The sequence below is a fragment of the Elephas maximus genome, chromosome 9 (genome assembly GCF_024166365.1).
Source record: "Elephas maximus indicus isolate mEleMax1 chromosome 9, mEleMax1 primary haplotype, whole genome shotgun sequence".
Taxonomy (NCBI): Eukaryota; Metazoa; Chordata; class Mammalia; order Proboscidea; family Elephantidae; genus Elephas; species Elephas maximus.
Window position 1 is genome coordinate 11,455,420 of NC_064827.1, and position 27,855 is coordinate 11,483,274.

A 27,855-nucleotide genomic window follows, 5' to 3' on the forward strand; every position below is an offset into this window, starting at 1 on the left:
AGGAGCCGGTTCTGGAGGTGACCCAGGAAGAGAACCCAGTCCTCCAGCAGACTCTTCGTCTGATGATGGAGGTGGTAGTTGAGAATCTGGTGTTCCATCCAGCTCCTGTGATGGTTCAGGAGTAGGATCTACCCCAACAGGTGGTTCTGGATTTGCCCCAGGAGGTGATCCAGGAGAAGATGCCAGCTTTCCAGCAGGCTCTCTGTGTGGTGACAGATGTGGGGATGGAGGACCTGATGATCTACGGAACTCCAGTGTTGGTATTGGAGTGTGATCTGCCTCATGAGGTCGCCCTGGAGTTCCTTCTGCGGATGGACAGAGATCCTGAGCTGCTTTTAGACCTGGTGCCGGCCCTGACGTGGGAGGCACAAGAGGAGAAATACTCACCAACATGACTGCATTTCCTTGTGGTTTTCCAATGGCAGAAAATATCCCACTGCCTTGAAGAGAAGCCCAAGGCCTAGATTTCCACCCCAGAACGTTTCCCCAGACTGTGGTCCACCAGAGAAGGGTCTGAGGTTACTCTGAGATCTTGGCCTAACCCCAACTCTGTGAGTCCTCCTTGTGTATCCTGCCCCATGTCCCCCTCACAAGCTCACATGCAGGCATGCCCAGTCCTCCTCACCCTCTGGCTCTGCCTCTTTGGGCTCCAGGTGGTCCAGCTGGGCACAGAGAAGAAGGGCACGGTGTTCCAGGTCTGACCCTGGAATGTTCACCTGCAGGTACTCCACCAGGAGCTTCAGGCAGGGCAAGTGTGCCAGCTGGTCAAAGTCTTCTGGGTATTCATCCATCCAGGTTTTCAGGATGAAAGAGATGGCGCTGGTCATGTGTGATGAAAAGCAGGGTCAGAGGCCTGGCCTTTGCCACCACACTGATGTCCCAGGACATCTCTGGAAGGGACCGGGTCCCTCTTTCCCTGTCCTTCTAAAGTCCATCCCCACCGAGCACCACACCCTCTGGCTGTCCTGGCAGGGGCAGCCTAATCACTGAGCAGGGGGTTAACACAGATATTTGGTAACAGAGAGAATCCTATTAATGGTTTGACCAACCCTCCCTCCTCAAAGCTTGACTTATGTCTCTGTTTGTCCCCTGACACCCTTCCCACTGGACATTAAACCCCAAAGCGTAGGGAGAAGTGTGTCTGTATGTTCACCTCACAGCCTGGCACACAGTAGTGCTCCAGGAATATTTCAGGCTGAGGACACACAAGGTCTGTTTCCCACGGTCACTCTCCACTGAGGGACAGGGCTGCACATGGAGCTGAGCACCCACGACACGGGTGCATGAGTGTGTTGCAGGATTTTCCTCTCCTCCTGATCTGGCCCCAAATGGTGAGGGAATAATCAGAGATGGGAGGGAATCATGGAGGGGAAGTGTACCCTAAGGGGCCACAGTGAGACCCCTGCCAACACTTTGATTTCCACTGCACCCAGGCTGCACCCCCAGCTCTATGTGACTTCTTTCTCCTACTGGAGGCTCCGCTAACCTCATTCCTCCAGGGGGATCTACATATGTGGGACCCAGGGTATGCCCAGCTCCAATCCTAACAGAGGCTTCCTCCAACCCCCAGTCTTTCTTGCAGACAGAGGACCCTCTTTCTCCACCTAACATCCACTCACTCTTTCTGCTGGTCCTGGGGTCCTCCTTCCCCGGCTGAATGGGGGCAGTTGTATCCATACCTAGAGGAGGCATGAGGGTGTACATGTAATGCACTGTGGACACTACCTGCTTCCCATGTCTAGTGTTCCTGTCTGCCTCTTGACTAGAATGGAGACCAGGAGGGCAGGGCTTCTTTCTGCTTTGTTCACTGAATGATGCTGAGTGTCTAGAACAGTGCCTGCAACTGTAGGGGCTTCATAGATAATTGCTGAGTGAGTGAACCCAAGCAGCACCTTCCCCACTATCTGATTGTCCTAGGGCCCCTCTGTCAGCCACCAGGGATTCTTCTTCTGGCTACACAAAGGACAAGGACCCACTTGATAGGATCTCAACTCCCCCTTTTCAAATGGGGAATAAGATTGCTGAAGACCATGGAGTCAGTGAGGGGCGAGGCAGACAGCTTCTTCATGGAGGAAAGGAAAAAAGTAAATGTGAACATCCCAGCCAATCCAGGAGCCTTTTCCCTAGAGCTGGTCTCCAGGTGTTGGTGCTCTAGTGGCACATTGGTTAAAGAGCTTGGCTGCTAACCAAAAGGCCAACAGTTCAAATTCAGCTGCTCCTTGGAAAGCCTATGGGGCAGTTCTACTCTGTCCTCTAAGCTCACTGTGGTTTGGAATTGACTCGATGGCAACAGTATTCTTTTTGGTGGGGTTCCAGGTACACACTTTACATGGCTTGTGCCATGTGGTACTGAGAGTAAATTCAAGCAGGCTGATCATTTACCCCCCGACTTTTCAGAGGAGCAAACTGAGTCACAGAGAGGTGAGTGACATTCCCCAGATTCACAGCTGGTTAAGGGGCTGAGTTCCCACTGGGCTGTGCAGGGTGGGCTACTCACCTTTGGAACAAGAGTTCCAGAACCTGATGGGCGGTGGTAAAGGTCCTATAGGTTCCCAAAAAGATATCGATGTAGGACAAGTCCCCCTCTGTGAAGGCAGGCACCAGGTGTTCCACCAGCTTCTCCAGCGATCCAGCCTTGACGGTCCTCACCACGCAGGTCTCATCCAGGTCCTCGTCCAACCCACATACACACTGGGGTGAGAGAGTGGAGGGACATACCGTCAGAGGCACCCCATGAACCAGCAGGAGGACCGTGGTCCCAGACCTCTGTGCCCTGTGGCAGGAGGTGGGACAAGACGCCCCCAACAGAAAACAGGAGGTGGAGATGATTAAACATATTAGGAAGCTCAAGTCATTTTGTTAATTATATTACTTCCGTGTATTGAGTGGAGCTCTGGTGGTGCTGTGGCTCTGAAGAGTTTGGCTACTAACCAAATGTTCTGCAGTTCGAATCCACAAGCCACTGCTTGGAAACCCTATGGGGCAGTTCTGTTCTGTCCCATAGGGTCTCTATGAGTCAGAATGGACTCCACGGCAACAAATTTGGCTTGCTTTGGTATTAAGGCTATATCCTTGTGACTCCTCACAGAACACTCTGTAGAGGTGAGAACACCAAGCTTATTGTTGTCCAGTGTCTGTTCATAGTCAAGGGGTCAGAGGCCAGAACTGTCAGAGGCTAGGGCTCCGTGATGTTCCCTGTGTGCCAGGTGAGGCCTGCTCTGCTCCTGATTCAGAGGGGAAGGTCTGGTGCAGGCTGGCTCCCTCCCCAGCTGGAGACAGTGCACAGAGCAGACACACCCATGAGACCCCTTCTGAATACAAAGCAAGGCACAGATTTTCCTTTCTGTATGTTAAAGGGGGTTTTGAGAAGCTAAAGGTATAGTGGTCGTAGATTCAGCAAAAGGTGAATGCCGGAAGATCCCTGGGTGGGAGAAAGACCCCCACAGGGTCAAGGATCTCAACAGACCAATCAGTGAGGGCATATATGAAAGACCGGTAAAGGACTGAGAGGTGGCTCAGCTTCTCAGGGCCAAAAGCACCTCAAAGCAACCCTGCAGCTCCAGTGGCCAATGTGACAGCAGATTGGCAAAAATGGAAAAGAACCATAATAGCCAGAATAGGCTGGATGCAAGGACCCAGCTAGCGTCACAGACTGCTGGGCCACGTGACTGCGACAGCTCCTTTGGGAAGGAGTCTGGCTCTGGGGAACCTAACTTGGAATGTGCACATCCTTTGCCCCAGCATGCTGCCCCTGGGAGTCTGTCCTGCCTGGTCAATGTGTGGGGACACACGTGAGGTTCCTGCAGCCCTGCTGTGGGTCAGCGTGTGAGGACACATGGGAGGTTCTTGCAGCCCTGTTGTGGGTCAGCATGTGAGGACACACGTGAGGTTCCTGCAGCCCTGCTGTGGGCCAGTGTGTGAGGACACACGTGAGGTTCTTGCAGCCCTGTTGTTGGTCAGCATGTGAGGACACACGTGAGGTTCCTGCAGCCCTGCTGTGGGTCAGTGTGTGAGCACAAACGTGAGGTTCCTGCAGCCCTGCTGTGGGTCAGTGTGTGAGGACACACGTGAGGTTCCTGCAGCCCTGCTGAAAGGGCAGCAGAAGGAATCAACACAGGGCCAGCAGCAGTGAGATCGCCAGTGCCCGTGGGAACTGGCCACCCTTCTGGAACATTCTGCAGCTGAGTCAGGACACAGCTCCTGATTTGGACGGGTCATGGTGATGTGTTCCCTGAGATTGCAGGTTGCAGAAAATCTGTCATAGCCTGAGCCCCGTGCATTTGAGTAAAAGAAGTCTGCTAAGCATGAGGATGTGAGAGGTTGGGAAAAGGTGGGGAGGGAGAGCCCAGGTGACTCCTGCCCGGCCCTGGGCCTGAGAGTTTACCACTAAAACAGGAACAACATGCAAAAAGATACCTAGGCTGATGTCCAGTGAAAACAGTATAAAAGACTGTTTTCTAATAGTCCTACAATGATAGAAAGAGTGACTCTGTACCTGGCCAGTGTGGGGAGGGCAAGTTGGGGGAATAAGGTAAGGGCTTGGCAGATTCCTTTGGGAGGGAACTGTGGCCCTTGAGAGAGACATCCCTGGGAGGGAGCTAGGGATCTCAAGGTGGCGTCTGGCACAAGTGTCCCATCTGGTCATGTCACGGCCCAAGCTTGTGACCCTACCCACGCACACTCACCCAGAGCCTGCGCCAGCCATTCTTGGCCTCTTTCTTGGGGTAGACGGAGTAGATAATGCCATCCTCCTTCTCCTCTCGGATCTCCTGTGGGGGCTTCTGCAGAGACAGCGCCCAGCAGTGGTACAGGAGGCATTAAGGGCTGCCCCAAGCCTCCACCGTCCATCTCTGCCCCTTCAGGCCCTTGTTTCCCCTAGACCTTCAAGGAGCTACTACTTCCCTGTCTACACCGCATATGGGAAGGTTCAGCCAGAGGCTACACCATGGAGCCTCGCCCACATCCAGTGACCAGGGCCACCCCATGCTCTGCAGCCCCTCTCCACCTGCCACATTCCAGGAAGGAGGAGAGATTACAGGGGGAGGAAGGGACTCAGGAGCAAGGGTGAAGACATGGACCTCTGAGTATTGCACCAGGATCTAGGAACAGCTGGGCTGGCACAAGGTCACCAATGGACAGTCAATGCCTGCAGCTAGGACTGTGGGGTGACTACCACATACAGGTTGAGCTGCAGCTCCAAGAAGACCCAGGTAAGTGTGCCAACTCAAGCTGTGACCCCCCGACCATCTCTCCCTAAAGGCCTGGTCAGATCTATGACTTCTGGGTAGAGACACAGATCTCAATGTGATAGGCTGGTTGGAACAAGGATGTGAAGCAGGTATCCAACTGTGTCACCCCAGCCCCAGTCTGAAAGACACCCAAACCTGATAGACTCAGCCCACCCACCACCCTATTGCAAATCAGTCAGGAGGGGAGTGGGGCTGCCCAGGTGGGATCACAGAGGTGGCCTGGCCTGAACTGGCATTTGGGCCACCCTGTGTTACCTTCGGTTTCTTTCTGGTAAATGGCCAGAGCCTTCGGGGATTGGGGATGAGACCACGTCTCAGCCTTCGTGAAAGGGTCGAACTCCTGGGTTTCTCAAGGTTTGACACAGGGGAAGATGATGAGCAACAACAAGAAAACATCTTTCTAGGTTGAGTGTCTCCACTCAAGTGAGCAAGTAAGGGGGCTGTCTCTAGTATATGGGTGCCTGGTTACCAGCATTCCAAGTTCTATGTACTCCATCACCAAGGAAGTGAGGTCATATCCTGGATCCCCTGACCTGTACCTGACCTAAGATAATTCCTCTGCAAAATTACACCTGAAATGCTGAATGCTCACCTCTCCCCATCCCATCTCTAGAACTGTGCACAGTGACACCAACAGCAGTACCCCCCCCCGCTCCCCACAGAACTTGGGGTTGGCCTGAGTGTAGCCAGGGCCCCAGATTTGAGCAGACAGAGCTGGGTTCAGATACAGATCATCCCTCTTAATAAGTTTGTTGACTGTGGACAAAGTCTTTCTGTTTCTCAGTGCCTCCTCAGTCTCCCTAGCACACAGTGAGGATCATTCTAGCAACTTCTTCCTAGGGAAGTCAGCAGGTGTATGTGAGAAAACACCTGTAACCCGTGGGCTGGTGTCACCTGTAGCTAATACACGAACTCAGAGATGGCCGTATTACAATTAGGGGTGGGAAGCAACATTGGGTACACCTCAAAACAGGGGGGATTCTCCTGCTGTGAGCTTAGGAAAGTTACTTCCCCTCTGGGCCTAGTTTCCCACTCTGCCCTAGCAGGGCTCAGAATTAAACAAACATCAGATATTCCTACCCTCTGCACAAAAGCCTCCAATAACTTCCATTATTTAGAATCAGACCCAGTGCCTCATCTCGGGCTAGGGGGTGGGCAGCATGCACAATGGACCCCAAAAATTTCTGTCTGCGTCTCAATATCCTGTGGGACCTCCTTCCCTAGTGTGGGCTGGACTCAGGCACTTTCTTCCCAGGAATCTTGTTGTGGTCGTAAGGTGCCTTGGAGTGAATTTCAACTCATAGTGACCCTATTACGGGCAATGCCTCCTGGCTCTCTCTTATGCTCTCTCTGTCATCTCTCTCTCTCTTTCTCACTGTCATTTCCCACTCTTTACCCCTGGAAAGCAGCTGGTATGTTTGGCCTGCCCTAGCAAGCCCATGTGACAATGACCTAATGTGGCCTGATCAATGGAGAGGAAATGAATACCCCAGTCCAGCAACTCACAAGAAAGGCTCCTGCCCACAACAGAGTGAGCAGAGAGTGCATCCTCCCCAGTCGAGCCTCAGTTGAGACCACATCCCGAGCCTCCTGAGAGAACTTGGAGCAAAGTCATCAGCTGAGCCATGCAACCTTCCTGTCCACAGAGACAGTGAGATCATCAGTTTGTTTTCATGAGTGGCTAAGTTTTGGGGTGATGTCACAGAGGAGGGGATAGCTCCTCCAACTCACCTAGGACCTAGACTTGCCCTCCTCCTCCCTCCTCCTCTTCTCCACAGCTCACTCCAGCCACCTTGGCATCTTTCCAACCCCCTCTCTGTGCAAACTCACTCTGCCTCCCAGTCTCCGCACCAGCTATGCCTTCTCCCTGGCACACTGTTCCCTGACCCATGCAGGTCTGGCCCCTCCTGTCATTCTGGTCACATATAAATATCACCTCAGTGAAGCCTCTGGACCCCCACCCAGTGGCCCCAGCCCTCTCTCACAGGCTGTATCCTGCTTTATTTTCTCTCCGGAATATGCTCTTTTCTCTCCTATGTATCTGTCTCAAAGCTCTTGTCCATCTCCGCTCCATTGTGCACTAGCACTGCAGCCCCAGGCAAGAAAGCTCATATCCCACAACTGTGTTCAGGTTTCCTGGAGGCAGCAGCTCCCCTGGGCCCCAGGGGGAACCATTGGAAGAAGAGTCTGCCAACCCCTCATGGCCCACATTAGTACTCTATTCCCAGGCTGGTAAACTCATCACAAAACACACACCTGTGTTCAGGTGTCCTGGAAGCAGCAGCTCTCCTGGGTCCTAGGGGACAAAGGACCAGGATCTGCAGTTAAACTGGTGATGTGGTGAGCAAAGGAGACACCCTAGCCCCCTCTTTGCCTCAACAGGTCCTGGGGTATCCAGCTTACTCAGGAGGCATCCTCCCCACATTCAGGACAAAGGCCGTAATTTCTCAGGAGCACCCAAGCTTCCACCAAGGACTGGACCTGGCCTCATGGTCCATGGCTCTGCCCTGCCCTGCTGGAGTCTGAGTTCCCAGTCCCTGCACCCCAGTGCTCTTGCTGGAGGAGTATTCAGTTCCAGAAAGTAGAAAGCACTTTCCTAGGACCTCAGAGTGGGTCATCCACAGAGAACCGAGGCCAGCAGACACTTCTGTGAGCCTTGGAATCCTGGGGCTCACCCACTCCAAGCACCTCAATCTACAGAGGAGGAAACTGAGGCTTTCTGTCCTGCAGCCCCCTCCAATCTGAGATGGGCTCGTCCTAGCTCTAGGGAATCAGAGCAGTGAGTACAGGACCAGGCCTTGTTCACCCTGTGTTGCTGTGGGGATGCTGGCCCTGGCAGACCCCTGGGAACCTTGGGCTCCCTCTCCCTTCATCCAGTGTCTCTGTGTCCGGTGTTGTGGGCCATGGGGCTGTAGCTAGGAGACTGAGGGCCACTTTCCCAAGACAGAGCTGCCTCTACCCTCTCTCTTCTTTTCAGGGGATCGCTTCCTTGGTGTCCTCTTCTGACCCCACCCTCATGGCCCCACCTGTGAAGTCAATGTGTGTGTGTGTGTGTGTGTGTGTGTGTACCTGCGTGCTTGTGTGTGTGTATGTGTGTACCTGTGTGCTTGTGTATGTGTGTGCCTGAGTGTGTGTGGCTGTTGTGAGAGGAAATCCGCATCACAGCAGAAGGGAGTACCTGGGTTTCCCCACATCTTGGCAGCTCTCGTTCTCCAAGCAAAGCCCATGATAGGGGCTGAACCCTGGCCTAGGGGGCCGGAACCTTCCTCGTCATCTGGAGTCTGCCCACTTGTATGTTCTGGGCCTTCCCTGCCTTTCTCTTGGATTCAGTTTCCCAGTTGTGTATTGAGGGTTTGGATATGGGAACTGCTTCAGTGCTAGCTCAGGGAAGGCTTGGGCCAGGACGCCACACTGGGGTGGACGTGGGTGTCAGCTCACGGAGAGCATGGCACGTAGCCTTCTTAGCATGAGGGATGCTTGTGGACACTGCCAAGAGTGGCCAGGCCACTGTGCAAGGCCCAGTGTGAATGGGGCCTGTGTGGCCTGGGGCTGCCCGTATAAGTGGCCCGCCTCCCTTTCTCGCAGGCACAAAATTCTGTCCTCGTGTTGGGTCCCATGCTGTCCCACTGTCACCTCTTCCAGCTCAATGTCCTCACCCACATGGGGTTTTCTTCCTGGGATCACTCTGCCCAGGGTGGCAACAAAACATTGGGCCAGGTGTTCATGGAGAGCCTGGGGACTCAGGAGACACTGAGTATCCCCTCCCTGAACAGAACTAGGCCCCAAAGTGCTCCTGAAGTGACACCGTCATTGTTGCAGTTCGACTGGAACGCCTTAATCTCAGGATCACCTCTATTCCTGGGCCACAGGGAGGGCAGGGTGCTGAGAGCCTGGGTTGGGTACCAGGTGGGGAGGGTCCAGGAACTGGGTCTGTGCTCCTGTGGGAGGCCCTCCCCCAACTCCCATCCAGGCCTAGCCTGCTCTCAGAGCTGGGAGCAAACTGCCCCTCCTCCAGGAAGTTCTTCTGGATTCTACTCTCTTCTCCACCACCAGTGAGGCAGGTCTCCCCCTCTCTGTGCTTCAACCCTCCCCAGGATTCTAAGAGGAAGACTCCTTCCCAGGGAGGGGGTCCCTTTCCCATATCCCTCCCTCAAACAGCACCAAAGCTGGACACCTCCCTTCTCTTCTGAAAGTTGATCCTTCTCCCTTGGGGGGCGGACCCCGTGTCCCTCAGAGAAGGTCCTCTGGGCCATGACCAGCCCTCTTTACCTCTCATGCTTTAATACCACAGGGTCCCACCAGGGGGCAGAGCGCATGTACCCACATGGACCTGAAAAGAGTTGGGGGTCTGGGTGCCAGGACATGGGGACCTGCTTCTTCATGTGCTGCCAACACCTCTGAATTCGATAACATTCTAAAGGGTCGGTTCAGGCACAAAATTGTCCTCATCCTAACCGTAGGCAGTCTCCAAGGATCAGCTCCAGTCTCCCCTTTGGCAGCAGGCTTTCTCTGTCAAAGTCCTGCGTCACTGGTCCTTGGGGAAGACTAATTTCACCTCTCATCCTGAGACGAGGTTTTTTTTAAATTACAAGAGTAGGAAATCTGGACCCGAGAATCTCTAAAGTTGCTTCCAGATTTAAAATCCCATATCTTTGTGATTATACTCCATTTAGATTGTCCTATCCTGATATCTGTAAAACGAGCATAGAGACTAGAAGGAGCCCTGGGGGTGCAGTGGTTAAGTGCTCAGCTGCCAACCAGAAGGACAGAAGTTAAAATCTACCAGCCTCTCCGTGGGAGAAAGATGTGGCAGTCTGCTTCTTGGAAACCCTATGGGACAGTTCTACTCTGTTCTGTAGGGTCACTGTGAGTCAGAGTTGACTGACTGGCCATGGGGTATGGGTGTCATAGGTACTGCCTTCACTTCCAAAGAAGACGGTGAGCTTTTATAATCTCAGTGCCTTTGGACAAGGAGAACTCCTTCATCCCTTCACTGTCCCCAGGTCTTTGGGTGGCACAAATGATCTCCATTGACCACTAACCTAAAGTTGTCAGCTTGAACCCATTGATCAGCATCTGAAAAGAGAGGTCTGGCAATCTAGTTCCTTAAAGATTACAACCAGGCAAACCTTATGGAGCACAGCTCTACTCTGTAACACATGGAGTTGCCATGAGTCGGAATGGGGTCCATGGCAACAGGTTTGGGATTTTTCTTTTTTTTAATTCTATACCCAAGTGACTGTGCATTGTGAAGTAACCTCCAATATGGGGTTGTTCTTGTTTGCTGTTAGCTGCTGTTGAGTCAGCCCCTGACTCATGGTGACCCCATGCCCACTGGGACGAAATGCTGCCTGATCCTGTGCCATCCTCATGAAAAGCTGCAGATTGGATTGTGTGATCCATGGGGTTTTCTTTGGCACATTTTCTGAAGTAGGTTGCCAGGCCTTTCTTCCTAGCCTGGCTTAGTCTGGAATCTCTGCTAAAACCTGTTCAGCATCATAGCAGCATGCAAGCCTCCAGTGGCAGATGAGTGGTGGGAGCATAGGAGGTGGATTGGCTGAAAATTGAACCCAGGTCTCCTACATGGAAGGCCAGAATTCTACCACTGAACCAGCACAACCCCCAAGAGGGAGTAGTTATAAATATAATAAAATACAAATATAGAGCCTTCATTACAAACAAAGAAACAAAAATGCTCAAAGGTTCCCAGAGCCAAATGGTGGCTACTTTTGGCTTGATTCAGGAATCTCCGAGAAAGCAACCAGGTTTGCTGGACACCGTATGATCCAGAAATTCCACTCCTGGGTATAGAACCAGAAGACTTGAAATCAGGGACTCAAACAGATACTTGTACATGAGTGTTCATTGCAGTGTTATTCACGATAGTCAAATGGTGGAAACAACCCACGTGTCTACCGAAAAATGAATTGATAAACAAAATATGGTCTAAACCGTACAATGGAATATTATTTATCCATAGAGAAAAATGAAGTCCTGATACCTGTGACAACGTGACGAACCTTGAAAATTTGCCTTGTTTTAAGCCACTTAGTTTGTGGTAATTTGTTACAGCAGCAATAGCAAACTAATGCAGTGACTCTCAAACACATAATGTGAACTTAAGGATTGGGGTAGTTACTGGAATGTCTTAGGTTTTAGGTATTTTTTCCTTTTAAATGAAATGTTCTCTAACTGGTGCCAGAAAGTGTGATCTTTACAAAGAGATCAGAACATTGTCTATGGGATCAGTTGTTTTATTTTCTATTTTAACATATGCAGTTTTGTCACTAGCGTGTATATATGGATAGGCGCTAACATGTGTAGGCTGTCAATAATTATCTAGTCAATGTTGAGCAAGTTCTCTTTGAAATCAAATTTGTGCAGGTGCAGAGTTTTTACTGGGAGTCATCTTCCTCCTCCAGGCTAGTAGCTTGGTTCACTTTCAGAAAGAGGACTCAATATGATCAATATTCATTGATAATACATGCATACCTATCGTTTCTAGCTTGGCCGATGGTGAGTTAAAGTCTAGCTGTTGGACCTGTTGTAGTAACTCTTCTTTTTTGTTGCTGTTCCCTTCTTTCTCAGCTAGATACAAGATTAGGCAGGTAGCAGTTAGGTAGCCACTCTGGCTCAAGAAGTAAGGATGGCAAGACTTTGTCTTGTGTACTTTGGACATATTATCCAGAGGGACCAGTCCCTGGAGGAGGACATCATGCTTGGTAGAGGGTCAGCAAAAAAAAGGAAGACCCTACAGATGCTGCAGTAATGGGCTTAAACATAGCAATGATTGTGAGAATGTCACAGGACCAGGCAGTGTTTCATTCTGTTGTCCATAGGTGTCACTCTAGTCAGAACCAACCTGATGGCACCTAAGAACACTAACATCCTGGTCCTTGTGAGCCCCTGGTAGACGCCTCTCAATCCTGACCGCTTAACCTCTGTCCTCTTTGTTTGTCAACCTCACACTCAGTAGCAGGTTCTACACTTTGGTTTTTGTTAGTTGCCATCAAGTCAGCTCCAACTCTTGGCAATCCCACACACGACAGAATGAAATGGTGCCTGGTCTTGCACGATCTTCATGATCGTTGGTATTCTCGAGTTCATTGTTGTGGCCACTGTGAATTTTGACAGCCTTCCATCCTAGGGGGCTGTCCAGCACTATATTGGACAATATTCTGTTGGGATCCATAGGGTTCTCACTGGCTAATTTTCAGATGTAGATCATCAGACCTTTCTTCCTGGTCTCTCTTAGCCTGGAAGCTCCACTGCAACCAGTCCATCATGGGTGGCCCTGCTAGTATTTGAAATACCAGTGACATAGATTCCAGCATCACAGCAACAAGGAAGCCACCATAGTACAACAGACTAACAAATGGGTGCTTCTTACACTAGAGAATTCCTGCCCGCGGGGCCTTACATGGATAGTCTCCTAATTCCAGGCCTCAACTCCATTGGCTTCTCTTGATGGCGCTCCCTTTGGGCTCAGTCATATCATTCCCATTTGCCTTCTGAGTTGCATCTCAAAATTAGTCAGGGAAGACCCTGTAGATCAGAACAGAATATTGCCCAATGTAGTGCTGGAAGTTGAGCCCCTAGGCTGGAAAGCACTCAAAATACACACTGGCCACAACAATGGGTTCTTAAGAGTAGTGGTGACTTACAGAGCCTGAGATTGGGGCTGGGTGAGCCTCTCCAGGCTCACATTCGCAGCTCTAGCCATCCCCCCTCCCAGCAGGACTCTCTGGTGTACACCTCTAGCAGAATGCTGGGTTTTCTTTTGCTTCTCTGAGATACCCGAAATACACAAGAGAAGAGGCAAACATCTTCCAAGGCAAAGAGGAATTTGATCTCCAACAACCTCCATTTAATCCTTCTGGTATCTGGAACTATCTCCACAGTAGCTGGCTTTACGTCCCGGCAATTTGATGACATGTTGATCTTCGAGAAAGGAATTTATTTCCCCATGGAGCCCTCAAATTGAACTGGGTCCTGAGGACTCAGTAACTTAGAGAGTGGAAGCCACCCAGACTCCCCACTGACAAACAGAGCCCATCTACCACAATGGCCTTTTGCCTTGAACTCATGGTGGTCATGGGTGTCAGGACGGTGAGCTAAGTGTAGTGAGGGAATGGATTACACCTCAACATAATGAAAACAAACTTCCTCTCAATGGAGGAAGACTCATTCAACCTGTGATATGTTGATAACACAACCTTGCTTGCTAAAAGTGAAGAGGACTTGAAGTGTTTAGAGCTGAAGATCAAAGACCACAGCCTTCAGTATGGATTACACCTCAGCACAGAGAGAACAAAAATCCTCACAACTGGGCCAATACAACATCACGATAAATGGAGAAAAGACTGAAGATTTCAGTTTACTTGGATCCACAATCAGCGTCCATGGAATCAACAGTGAAAAAATCAAAGACGTATTGCATTGGGCAAATCTGCTGCCAAAGGCCTCTTTAAAATCTTAAAAAGCAGGATGCCCTTTATCACCTCTCTTATTCAACATTGTGCTAGAGGGTCCTAGCCCGAGCAATTAGGCTAGACAAAGAAATAAAGGGCATATGGATTGGCAAGGAAGAAGTAAAATTATCTCTATTTGCAGATGACATGATCTTATACACAGAAAACCCTAAGGAATCCTCCAGAAAACTACTGAAACAAAAACAAGAATTCCACAGAGTCTCAGGTTGCAAGAGAAACATAAAAAAATCACTTGGATTCCTCTACATCAACAAAAAGAACATCGAAGAGGAAATCACCAAATCAATAGCGTTCACTGTAGTCCCCCAAAAGATAAAATACTTAGGAATAAATCTTACCAAAGATGTAAAAGACCTATACAAAGAAAACTACAAAGTACTAGTGCAAGAAACTAAAAGGGACCTACAGAAGTGGAAAAACATACCTTGCTCATGGATAGGAAGACATAACAGTGTAAAAATATCTATTCTACCAAAAGCTATCTATATATACAATGCACTTCCTATCCAAATTCCAACGACATTTTTTAATGTGATGGAGAAACAAAGCACCAACTTCATATGGAAGGGAAAGAAGCCCCAGATAAGAAAAGCATTACTGAAAAAGAAGAAAGTGAGAGGCCTCACTCTACCTGATTTTAGAACATATTATACAGCCATGGTAGTCAAAACAGCCTGGTACTGGAACAACATCAGGCACATAGACCAATGGAACAGAACTGAGAACCCAGATATAAATCCATCTACTTTTTTTTTCTTTTTTTACATATGAGGAGCTGATATTTAACAAAGGCCCAGTGTCAGTTAATTGGGGAAAAGATAGTCTTTTTAACAAACGGTGCTGGCATAACTGGATATCCATTTGCAAAAAACTGAAACAGGACCTATACTTCACACCATGCACAAAAACTAACTCCAAGTGGATCAAAGCCCTAAACATAAAGACTAAAACGATAAAGATCATGGAAGAAAAAATAGGGACAACTTTAGGAGCCCTAATACAAGGCATAAACAGAATACAAAACATTACTAAAAATAACAAAGAGAAACCACATAACTGGGAGCTCCTAAAAATCAAACACCTATGCTCATCTAAAGACTTCACCAAAAGAGTAAAAAGACTACCTACAGATTGGGAAAAAGCTTTCAGCTATGACATCTCTGACCAGCGCCTGATCTCTAAAATGTATATGATTCTCTTAAGACTCAACCACAAAAAGACAAACAACCCAATCAAAAAGTGGACAAAGGATATGAACACGCACTTCATTAAAGAAAATATTGAGGCGGCTAAAAGATACATGAGAAAATGCTGTCTATCATTAGCCATTAGAAAAATGCAAATTAAAACTACAACGAGATTCCATCTCACTCCAACAAGGCTGCCATTAATTCAAAAAACACAAAATAATAAATGTTGGAGAGGCTGCGGAGAGATTGGAACTCTTACACACTGCTGGTGGGAATGTAAAATGGTACAACCACTTTGGAAATCTATCTGGTGTTTCCTTAAAAAGTTAGAAATAGAACTACCATACAACACAGAAATCCCACTCCTCGGAATATATCCTAGAGAAATAAGAGCCTTTACACGAACAGATATATGCACACCCATGTTTATTGCAGCACTGTTTACAATAGCAAAAAACTAGAAGCAACCAAGGTGTGCATCAATGGATGAATGGATAAATAAATGATGGTATATTCACACAATGGAATACTACGCGTCGGTAAAGAACAGTGATGAATCTGTGAAACATTTCATAACATGGAGGAACCTGGAAGGCATTATGCTGAGTGAAATTAGTTAGATGCAAAAGGACAAATATTGTATAAGACCACTATTATAAGATCTTGAGAAATAGTATAAACTGAGAAGAACACATTCTTTTGTGGTTATGAGAGGGGGGAGGGAGGGATGGTGGGAGAGGGTTATTTACTGATTAGATAGTAGATAAGAACTGCTTTAGGTGAAGGGAAGGACTATACTCAATATAGGGAAGGTCAGCTCAACTGGAGTTGACCTTTGAGCAAAGAAGTTTCCTGAATAAACTGAATGCTTTGAAGGTCAGCAGTGCAAGGGTGGGGGTTTGGGGACTATGGCTTCAGGGGACATCTAAGTCAATTGGCAAAATAAATTCCATTGAGAAAACATTCTATATCCCACTTGGAAGTGTGGCGTCTGGGGTCTTAAATATTAACAAGAGGCCATCTAAGATGTATCAATAGGTCTCGACCCACCTGGATCAAAGGAGAATGAAGAACACCAAGGTCAGAAGATAATTATGAGCCTAAGAGACAGAAAGGGCCACATGAACTAGAGACTTACATCATCCTGACACTAGAAGAACTAGATGGTGCCTGGCCACAACCGATGACTGCCCTGACAGGGAGCGCAACAGAGAACCCCTGAGGGAGGAGGAGATCAGTGGGATGCAGACCCCAAATTCTCATAAAAAGACCAGACTTAATGGTCTGACTGAGACTAGAAGAATCCTGGCAGTCACGGTCCCCAAACCTTCTGCTGGCCCGGGACAGGAACCATTCTCGAAGACAACTCATCAGCCATGGAAGGGACTGGACAGTGGGTAAGAGAGAGATGCTGATGAGGAGTGAGCTACTTGTATCAGGTGGATACTTGAGACTGTGTTGGCATCTCCTGTCTGGAGGGGAGATGGGAGGGTAGAGAGGGTTAGAAACTGGCAAAATGGTCACGAAAGGAGAGACTAGAAGCGCTGACTCATTAGGGGGAGAGTAAATGGGAGTATGTAGTAAGGTGTATATAAGTTTATATGTGAGAGACTGACTTGATTTGTAAACTTTCACTTAAAGCACAATAAAAATTATTAAAAAAAAATCTTAAAATGCAAAGTTGTCATTCTGAGGACTAAGTTGCACCTGATGTAAGTCATGGTGTTTTTCATCACCTCATATGCATGTGAGAGCTGTACAATAAATAAAGAAAATTGGAAAAGAATTAAGTCCTTTGAATTATGGTGTTGTTTAAGAATATTGAATATAATATGCACTGCCAGAAGAACAAACAAGTTTGTCTTGAAAGAAGTAAAACCAGAAAGCTCCTTTGAAGCCCTTCATCTCAAGTACTTTGGACACTCTATCAGGAGAGACCAGTCTCTGCAAAAGGACATCATGCTTGGTAAAGTAGAGGGTCAGCAAAAAAGAGGAAGACGCTAAATGAGATGGACTGACACAGTGGCTGCAACAATGGGCTCAAACATAGCAATGATTTTGAGGACAGCACAGGACTGGGCAGTTTTTTGTTCAGTTTGACATGGGGTTGCTGTGAGACACAACTGACTCGATGGCACCTAACAACAACAACAACAAGAACAGTGAGGGAATTAGGAGGCAATGACAAAATCTCAACTTATAATAATACCAATCCAACAGTTAATTATTTAATAACCTGCTTTCAATGATAAAGTAATAAAGAAGAAATGTATAATGATATAAAAGAGCTCATTATTTGTCTGGCTGTCGGTGTTAAAAACTAGTGTTTGGAAGATCACAAAAGAACTTGAAAATGAACTAGAAGGATCTTCTCACTGAAGGATTTGCTTCAAATGAAAATGTCAGCCTCGTTTCTACCTGGAAAAAAAATACATGTTAGAATCTCTCTGTCTTTCCTTTCATTGCCTCTCATCTCACTGGAAAAGTGTGTCTAAGTACTTAAACATTTAGTGTGGGAAAAGGTGTTTTATCTATCATTTCTAAGTGAGTGTGTCTGGGTGGACACCCTGGTAATTCCTAGCTGCTGCCATCACTGGCCAGTTTCTCTGTCATGACTAAGTTCCTCACGGAGTTCAAGATGAGAAAGAAGGCAGGCATTCCAAGTGCAAGCAAGGCCAAGTCCAAGCTCATGTGGGAAATGGATTAAGTTCGTGCTTCTTTGCCCTTTCTGTGCCCACTCTCCAGGCCCTTTCCATTCCAGGAGCAAAACTTGCCCTAAAAAAGTCACAGCTCTTTGGAGGTGGAAGGGAACTTTTGAGACTGTGTCATCCAGTCCTTTTCTTTTGTCTTTGTTTTATTGCATCAAAATCATATGCACAGAGCTTGGTAGTCAAATCGTTGTATACAGTTTGTTGGGGAAAAGAGCAGGTCCCTGTCCACCTCCCCTTCCAACTTACTTCCCCAGGTGCAACACCTTCAACTCTTTTAGCTGATTCTTTGGATTATTAATTCCATGTGTCCAAATAACAGGCTTATAGATAGATGGTGTTATTAGGTGCTGTCGAGTTGATTCCAGCTCATAGTGACCCCACGTGACAGAGTAAAACTGCCCCACAGGGTTTTCTTGGCTGTAATCTTTACAGAAGCAGATTGCCAGGTCTTTTTCCCATGGAGCTGCTGGGTGGGTTCACACCTTCAACCCTTCAGGTATCAGCCAACCGCTTAACCATTGCGTAACCTGGGCTCCGTTATAGATAGAAGTGTCTTGTTCTTTGGGATCAAGGTCTTAGGTAATGACTTTCCACAGTAGGAGATGCAGATTTAGCTGTCTTTTCCCCCTCCCCACACCCACCATGGATACACGCAGCCTTGCCCCCCTCCAGCTGCCCACCCCACCTGTCTCCCAGTATAGTCACATCATGATTTTGGTTAGATCAATATTGAGTATTTGGTTAAGGCGGTGTGGGCACTATGATTGCTTTCCCTTTCCTGTATGATGTTTTGTCTTCCCTGTTTACTAAATCTTCTATGTGCTTCGTTTTTTTTTTTTTTTTTAATTGTATGTTAGATGAAGGTTTACAGAGGAAATTAGTTTCTCATTAAACAATACACATATTGTTTTGTGACACTGTTTGCAACCCCCACGACATGCCAACACTTTCCCTGTCTTGACCTTGGGTTCCCCATTACCAGCTTTCCTGTCTCCTCCTGCCTTCTAGTCCTTGCCCTTGGGCTGCCATGAATGTTTAGTGTCACTCTGTTTTTTTTTTTTTTTGGTCTTTCTTTTTTTTTTTTGTAACTTTTATTAAGCTTCAAGTGAACGTTTACAAATCCAATCAGTCTGTCACATATTAGTTTACATACATCTCACTCCCTACTCCCACTTGCTCTCCACCTCTTTAGTCAGCCCTTTCAGTCTCTCCTTTCTTGACAATTTTGCCGGCTTCCCTCTCTCTCTATCCTCCCATCCCCCCTCCAGGCAAGAGTTGCCAACACAATCTCAAGTGTCCACCTGATACATTTAGCTCATTCTTCATCAGCGTCTCTCTCCCACCCGCTGACCAGTCCCTTTCATGTCTGATGAGTTGTCTTCGGGGATGGTTCCTGTCCTGTGCCAACAGAAGGTCTGGGGAGCATGGCCGCCAGGATTCCTCTAGTCTCAGTCAGACCATTAAGTTTGGTCTTTTTATGAGAATTTGGGGTCTGTATCCCACTGATCTCCTGCTCCCTCAGGGGTCCTCTGCTGTGCTCCCTGTCAGGGCAGTCATCGATTGTGGCCGGGCACCAACTAGTTCTTCTGGTCTCAGGATGATCTAGGTCTCTGGTTCATGTGGCCCTTTCTGTCTCTTGGGCTCTTAGTTGTCGTGTGGCCTTGTTGTTCTTCATTTTCCTTTGCTCCAGGTGGGTTGAGACCAATTGATGCATCTTAGATGGCCGCTTGTTAGCATTTAAGACCCCAGACGCCACATTTCAAAGTGGGATGCAGAATGATTTCATAATAGAATTATTTTGCCAATTGACTTAGAAGTCCCCGCAAACCATGTTCCCCAGACCCCCGCGCTTGCTCCTCTGACCTTTGAAGCATTCATTTTATCCCGGAAACTTCTTTGCTTTTGGTCCAGTCCAATTGAGCTGACCTTCCATGTATTGAGTGTTGTCTTTCGCTTCACCTAAAGCAGTTCTTATCTACTGATTAATCAATAAAAAAAAACCTCTCCCACCCTCCCTCCCTCCCCTCCTCGTAACCACAAAAGTATGTGTTCTTCTCAGGTTTACTATTTCTCAAGATCTTATAATAGTGGTCTTTTGCCTCTGACTAATTTCACTCAGCATAATGCCTTCCAGGTTCCTCCATGTTATGAAATGTTTCAGAGATTCGTCACTGTTCTTTATCGATGCGTAGTATCCCATTGAGTGAATATACCACATTTTATTTACCCATTCATCCGTTGATGGACACCTTGGTTGCTTCCAACTTTTTGCTATTGTAAACAGAGCTGCAATAAACATGGGTGTGCATATATCTGTTTGTATGAAGGCTCTTGTATCTCTAGGGTATATTCCCAGGAGCGGGATTTCTGGGTTGTATGGTAGTTCTATTTCTAACTGTTTAAGATAACGCCAGATAGATTTCCAAAGTGGTTGTACCATTTTACATTCCCACCAGCAGTGTATAAGAGTTCCAATCTCTCCGCAGCCTCTCCAACATTTATTATTTTGTGTTTTTTGGATTAATGCCAGCCTTGCTGGTGTGAGATGAAATCTCATCGTAGTTTTAATTTGCATTTCTCTAATGGCTAATGATCGAGAGCATTTTCTCATGCATCTGTTGGCTGCCTGAATATCTTCTTTAGTGAAATGTGTGTTCATATCCTTTGCCCACTTCTTGATTGGGTTGTTTGTCTTTTTGTGGTTGAGTTTTGACAGAATCATGTAGATTTTAGAGATCAGGCGCTGGTCGGAGATGTCATAGCTGAAAATTCTTTCCCAATCTGTAGGTGGTCTTTTTACTCTTTTGGAGAAGTCTTTAGATGAGCATAGGTGTTTGATTTTTAGGAGCTCCCAGTTATCGGGTTTCTCTTCATCATTTTTGGTAATGTTTTGTATTCTGTTTATACCTTGTATTAGGGTTCCTAGGGTTGTCCCAATTTTTTCTTCCATGATCTTTATCGTTTTAGTCTTTATGTTTAGGTCTTTGATCCACTTGGAGTTAGTTTTTGTGCATGGTGTGAGGTATGGGTCCTGTTTCATTTTTTTGCAAATGGATATCCAGTTATGCCAGCACCATTTGTTAAAAAGGCTATCTTTTCCCCAATTAATTGACACTGGTCCTTTGTCAAATATCAGCTGCTCATACGTGGATGGATCTATGTCTGGGTTCTCAATTCTGTTCCATTGGTCTATGTGCCTGTTGTTGTACCAGTACCAGGCTGTTTTGACTACTGTGGCTGTATAATAGGTTCTGAAGTCAGGTAAAGTGAGGCCTCCCACTTTCTTCTTCTTTTTCAGTAGTGCTTTGCTTATCCGGGGCTTCTTTCCCTTCCATATGAAATTGGTGATTTGTTTCTCTATCCCCTTAAAATACGACATTGGAATTTGGATCGGAAGTGCATTAAATGTATAGATGGCTTTTGGTAGAATAGACATTTTTACTATGTTAAGTCTTCCTATCCATGAGCAGGGTATGTTTTTCCACTTAAGTATGTCCTTTTGAATTTCTTGTAGTAGAGCTTTGTAGTTTTCTTTGTATAGGTCTTTTACATCCTTGCTAAGATTTATTCCTAAGTATCTTATCTTCTTGGGGGCTACTGTGAATGGTATTGATTTGGTTATTTCCTCTTCGGTGTTCTTTTTGTTGATGTAGAGGAATCCAAGTGATTTTTGTATGTTTATTTTATAACCTGAGACTCTACCAAACTCTTCTATTAGTTTCAGTAGTTTTCTGGAGGATTCCTTAGGGTTTTCAGTGTATATAATCATGTCATCTGCAAATAGTGATAGCTTTACTTCTTCCTTGCCAATCTGGATACCTTTTATTTCTTTGTCTAGCCTAATTGCCCTGGCTAGGACTTCCAGCACGATGTTGAATAAGAGCGGTGATAAAGGGCATCCTTGTCTGGTTCCCGTTCTCAGGGGAAATGCTTTCAGGTTCTCTCCATTTAGAGTGATATTGGCTGTTGGCTTTGCATAGATGCCCTTTATTATGTTGAGGAATTTTCCTTCAATTCCTGTTTTGGTAAGAGTTTTTATCATGAATGGGTGTTGGACTTTGTCAAATGCCTTTTCTGCATCAATTGATAAGATCATGTGGTTTTTGTCTTTTGTTTTATTTATGTGATGGATTACATTAATGGTTTTTCTGATATTAAACCAGCCTTGCATACCTGGTATAAATCCCACTTGATCAGGGTGAATTATTTTTTTGATGTGTTGTTGGATTCTATTGGCTAGAATTTTGCTGAGGATTTTTGCATCTATGTTCATGAGGGATATAGGTCTATAATTTTCTTTTTTTGTGATGTCTTTACCTGGTTTTGGTATCAGGGAGATGGTGGCTTCATAGAATGAGTTGGGTAGTATTCCGTCATTTTCTATGCTTTGGAATACCTTCAGAAGTAGTGGTGTTAACTCTTCTCTGAAAGTTTGGTAGAACTCTGCAGTGAAGCCGTCCGGGCCAGGGCTTTTTTTTGTTGGGAGTTTTTTGATTACCATTTCAATCTCTTTTTTTGTTATGGGTCTATTTAGTTGTTCTACTTCTGAATGTGTTAGTTTAGGTAGGTAGTGTTTTTCCAGGAATTCATCCATTTCTCCTAGGTTTTCAAATTTGTTAGAGTACAATTGTTCATAATAATCTGAAATGATTCTTTTAATTTCATTTGGTTCTGTTGTGATGTGGTCCTTCTCGTTTCTTATTCGGGTTATTTGTTTCCTTTCCTGTTTTTCTTTAGTCAGTCTAGCCAATGGTTTATCAATTTTGTTAATTTTTTCAAAGAACCAGCTTTTGGCTTTGTTAATTCTTTCAATTGTTTTTCTGTTCTCTAATTCATTTAGTTCAGCTCTAATTTTTATTATTTGTTTTCTTCTGGAGCCTGATGGATTCTTTTGTTGCTCAGTTTCTATTTGTTCAAGTTGTAGGGACAGTTCTCTGATTTTGGCTCTTTCTTCTTTTTGTATGTGTGCATTTATTGATATAAATTGGCCTCTGAGCACTGCTTTTGCTGTGTCCCAGAGGTTTTGATAGGAAGTATTTTCATCCTCGTTGCTTTCTATGAATTTCCTTATTCCCTCCTTGATGTCTTCTATAACCCAGTCTTTTTTCAGGAGGGTATTGTTCATTTTCCAAGTATTTGATTTCTTTTCCCTCGTTTTTCTGTTATTGATCTCTAGTTTTATTGCCTTGTGGTCTGAGAAGATGTTTTGTAATATTTCGATGTTTTGGACTCTGCAAAGGTTTGTTTTATGACCTAATATGTGGTCTAGTCTAGAGAATGTTCCATGTGCGCTAGAAAAAAAAGTATATTTTGCAGCAGTTGGGTGGAGAGTTCTGTATAAGTCAATGAGGTCAAGTTGGTTGATTGTTGTAATTAGATCTTCCGTGTCTCTATTGAGCTTCTTACTGGATGTCCTGTCCTTCTCCGAAAGTGGTGTGTTGAAGTCTCCTACTATATTTGTGGAGGTGTCTATCTCACTTTTCAGTTCTGTTAAAGTTTGATTTATGTATCTTGCAGCCCTGTCATTGGGTGCATATATATTTAATATGGTTATGTCTTCCTGATCAATTGTCCCTTTTATCATTATATAGTGTCCTTCTTTATCCTTTGTGGTGGATTTAAGTCTAAAGTCTATTTTGTCAGAAATTAATATTGCTACTCCTCTTCTTTTTTGCTTATTGTTTGCTTGATATACTTTTTTCCATCCTTTGAGTTTTAGTTTGTTTGTGTCTCTAAGTCTAAGGTGTGTCTCTTGTAGGCAGCATATAGATGGATCGTGTTTCTTTATCCAGTCGGTGACTCTCTGTCTCTTTATTGGTGCATTTAGTCCATTTACATTCAGGGTAATTATAGATAAATAAGTTTTTAGTGCTGTCATTTTGATGCCTTTTTATGTGTGTTGTTGACAATTTCATTTTTCCACATACTTTTTTGTGCTGAGGCGTTTTTCTTAGTAAATTGTGAGATCCTCATTTTCATAGTGTTTGACTTTATGTTAGTTGAGTCGTTATGTTTTTCTTGGCTTTTATCTTGAGTTATAGAGTTGTTATACCTTTTTGTGGTTACCTTATTATTTACACCTATTTTTCTAAGTAAAAACCTAACTTGTATTGTTCTATATCGCCTTGTATCACTCTCCATATGGCAGTTCAATGCCTCCTGTATTTAGTCCCTCTTTTTGATTATTGTGATCTTTTACCTATTGACTTCCATGATTCCCTGTTATGTGTATTTTTTTTTAATTAATCTTAATTTGTTTGTTTTTGTGATTTCCCTATTTGAGTTGATATCAGGACATTCTGTTTTGTGACCTTGTGTTGTGCTGATATCTGATATTATTGGTTCTCTGACCAAACAATATCCTTTAGTATTTCTTGTAGCTTTGGTTTGGTTTTTGTAAATTCTCTAAACTTGTGTTTGTCTGTAAATATCTTAATTTCGCCTTCATATTTCAGTGAGAGTTTTGCTGGATATATGATCCTTGGCTGGCAGTTTTTCTCCTTCAGTGTTCTGTATATGTCGTCCCATTCCCTTCTTGCCTGCATGGTTTCTGCTGAGTAGTCTGAACTTATTCTTATTGATTCTCCCTTGAAGGAAACCTTTCTTTTCTCCCTGGCTGCTTTTAAAATTTTCTGTTTATCTTTGGTTTTGGTGAGTTTGATGACAATATGTCTTGGTGTTTTTCTTTTTGGATCAATCTTAAATGGGGTTCGATGAGCATCTTGGATAGATATCCTTTCGTTTTTCATGATGTCAGGGAAGTTTTCTGTCCGGAGTTCTTCAACTATTTTCTCTGTGTTTTCTGTCTCCCCTCCCTGTTCTGGGACTCCAATCACCCGCAGGTTATCCTTCTTGATAGAGTCCCACATAATTCTTAGGGTTTCTTCATTTTTTTTAATTCTTTTATCTGATTTTTTTTTCAGCTATGTTGGTGTTGATTCCCTGGTCCTCTAGATGTCCCAGTCTGCATTCTAATTGCTCGAGTCTGCTCCTCTGACTTCCTATTGCATTGTCTAATTCTGTAATTTTATTGTTAATCTTTTGGATCTCTACATGTTGTCTCTCTATGGATTCTTGCAACTTATTAATTTTTCCACTATGTTCTTGAATAATTTTTTTGAGTTCTTCAACAGTTTTATCAGTGTGTTCCTTGGCTTTTTCTGCAGTTATCCTAATTTCATTTGTGATATCTTTAAGCATTCTGTAAATTAGTTTTTTATATTCTGTATCTGATAATTCCAAGATTGTATCTTCATTTGGGAAAGATTTTGATTCTTTTGTTTGGTGGGTTGGAGAAGCTGTCATGGTCTGCTTCTTTAAGTGGTTTGATATGGATTGTTGTCTCCGAGCCATCACTGGGAAACTAGTTTTTCCAGAAAATCCGCTAAAAAAAAAAATGCAGTCAGACCCCTATCAGAGTTCTCCCTCTGGCTCAGGCTATTCGGATGTTAATGAAGCCGCCTGGGGAGGGTGGGGGAGGGAACAGAGAGATAGGAGAGTAGCACCTCAGAATATAGCCAGAGTTGCTTGTCTTGCTTGGAATGACTATTATATCTGAGATTCCCGCGGGCGCGTCGCCTATGTGTGCTGGCTGTGTGGAGATTGCCCCCGGGGGGTCTGGCCCGCTGGAGTCACGGTCAGATCCTCCGCTTCCAGCCCCACGCCCAGCGTCAAGGCTCCCCTACTGGGACGGTGCACTCTCGACTCCAAAATCAGTCGCTGCCTCCCAGGGACTTCTCATCCCTCCAGCCGCGTGGCCGTGCCGCCTCTGCGAACCAGTTGGGCCGCCTCCCGGGGTTAGTTCAGATGGGTGGAGCAGCTCCCATGTCACTCTGTTTTATGGGCCTATCTAATCTTTGGCTGAAGGGTGAACCTCAGGAATAACTTCATTACGGAGCTATAAAGGTGTCTAGGGGCCTATGTGCTTCGTTTTTGTTTCATTAGTTCCCTAATTGAATCTCAAACTCTCCACCACTTGTCATAATTCCTTGTCAAATAGATTAGATGCATCATACTGTATTAATTTCTTGTCTCACAGAAGTTTTCCCAAGGCTTTCTGACCTGCTTCTGCCTGGCCTGGTTGCCCTCTAGGGCTTGATGCATTTATGTCAGCTTGGGGTCACCCCTCCATCATTAGGAGGAGTCTAGTCACCTCTTGACTGTGTTAGTTTCCCTGTTTGTCATATCCCATATCTTATTCTTTCATGGTTTACTCCCTCATTTTGATGGAGCACATCCTCCAGTATCTTCCTAAGAGAAGGACTCATTGTAGCAAAAATATTTGACACTTGAATGTCTAAACAAGTCTTTATTCTACCCCCAACAGTTGATTGATAAATTAGCATTGTCCATTTGTAGGATTTAGACCTGTCTGATGGGCTGGTGGAGTCCCTAGGTGGTGAAAATGGTTACCACGCTCAACCGTTAACCGAAAGGTGTGAAGTTTGAGTCCACCTCAGAAGAAAGGCTTGGCTTTCTATTTCCATAAAATCGTCCAGTAAGAGCCCTGTGGAGCATAATCTTACTCTGATATACATGGGATCGCTGAGAGTCAGACTCGACTTGACAGCAGCTGGTTTCTTTTGTTTTACTAGGCTGATCATTTACTTGACATAAAGTCTGGAGAGCAGCAGTCCAGTCTTTGCCCAACATTCTCAAGATCCAGGCTCTTCCCATTTTTCTGTTCCACAATCCTCCCCTTTCTGGTTTTGGATTCTCTGGTTTTTTGCCTCGTGGTCACATTATAGCTGCCACAACATCAGACAGCAGGTCCTTGCTCCAGGGACTCATGCAGGAAGGAAAGAGAAGACCAAAACAAAGAAAAGTTCTCTTTGGCAAGATTCCGTACTTTTGTTTGGGAGAGCAGAGGGGAGATCTTCCCCAGTTGTTCCCTCCCCCACCAGCAAAATCCTCTTAATAGCTAATGACCAGAAGTGACCACATGACTACCTCAGGCTGCCAAGGAGGCTAGGGAGGGGCCAACCTGCCCTGAGAGTGCTGACCTCCACCTGCTGCCTAAACTCAAACTTTGGGGTTCCATTCCCAGAGACAGGAGCTCTGGCTGCTGTGTAGGCACCCTTGGTAGGGCCAAGCGCAGCCTGCAAGGAAAAGGCCGGGATGGTTTTTGCTGTATGAACAGATTTCCGGCTTCTTAAGTGATTGTTTAAACTGTTTGAGCTAAGCTACCACCCACAAGATCATTGCCCTTCAAACTAAAAGCCTACCTAGTGGGAGCAGGTGTGACACAGAGCATCCTGTAGACAAGAGAAAGGTTTGTGCAAATCTTAGAGAAATCTAAGCTTTGTCAGCACACGCATTTTCGTTCAGATGTAGAACGAACTAGGTGTGCTTTTTGTCGTTTTTTTCCTCCTGTTCAACATTTTACTAATTTTTTTTACCATGTATGACATTTGTAATGAAAAAAACACTGATGTTGTTAATTTTTTCTTAATTTGATGTCCTCTTTGGAATGTGGTATGAGATGTCTTGAGAATCGGACCACAGAACTGGTTTTGTTTTACTACTTAAAAATTAAAACGAAACAGTCATTGTAATACAGTGTCTTAGGCCACAGATTTTAAAAGGATCACTTTTTTTTTTGTTCAAAGAGTATTAGCTTTGGATATTTAGAGATATAATGTCTCATTTCCTCAGAATTTCTGACGGAGCAAATTATTATCTCTATTGTGTTGCAAGGACTATATCGGAAGTTCGTAGAACTGAGTGCAGAAACTAAACATAATCATTACCCTTGATCAATGCGATCGCTTTGAAAAAGTTGCTTCATAGTATCCCCAGTATTGGCTTGGGAAAAAACAGAATGAGAAAGAAAGAAAACATCAACAATTCATGATCTTCCCTTGAGAGCTTAACATCTTGGATTTGAATAACGCTGTTGGTGTTGGGTGCTGTTGAATCAATTCTGACTCACAGTGACCTCCTGTGTCAGAGTAGAACGTCCCCATAGGTCTTTCTTGGCTGTAATCTTTACAGAAGAAGGTTGCCAGACCTTTCTTCTGCAGAGTCGCTGGGAGGGTTTGAACAGCCAACCTTTGGGTTAGCAGCCTGGTGCTTAACCGTTTTGCCATCAGGACACCTTGGATTCGAATAATAGAAATGAATAATTCCAAACCAATTTTTACACTCTAATGAGGAACTTTTTTTTTTCTGCTCTATGAATTCATTTTCTAAGTATGAAAGTTATATATAGTAA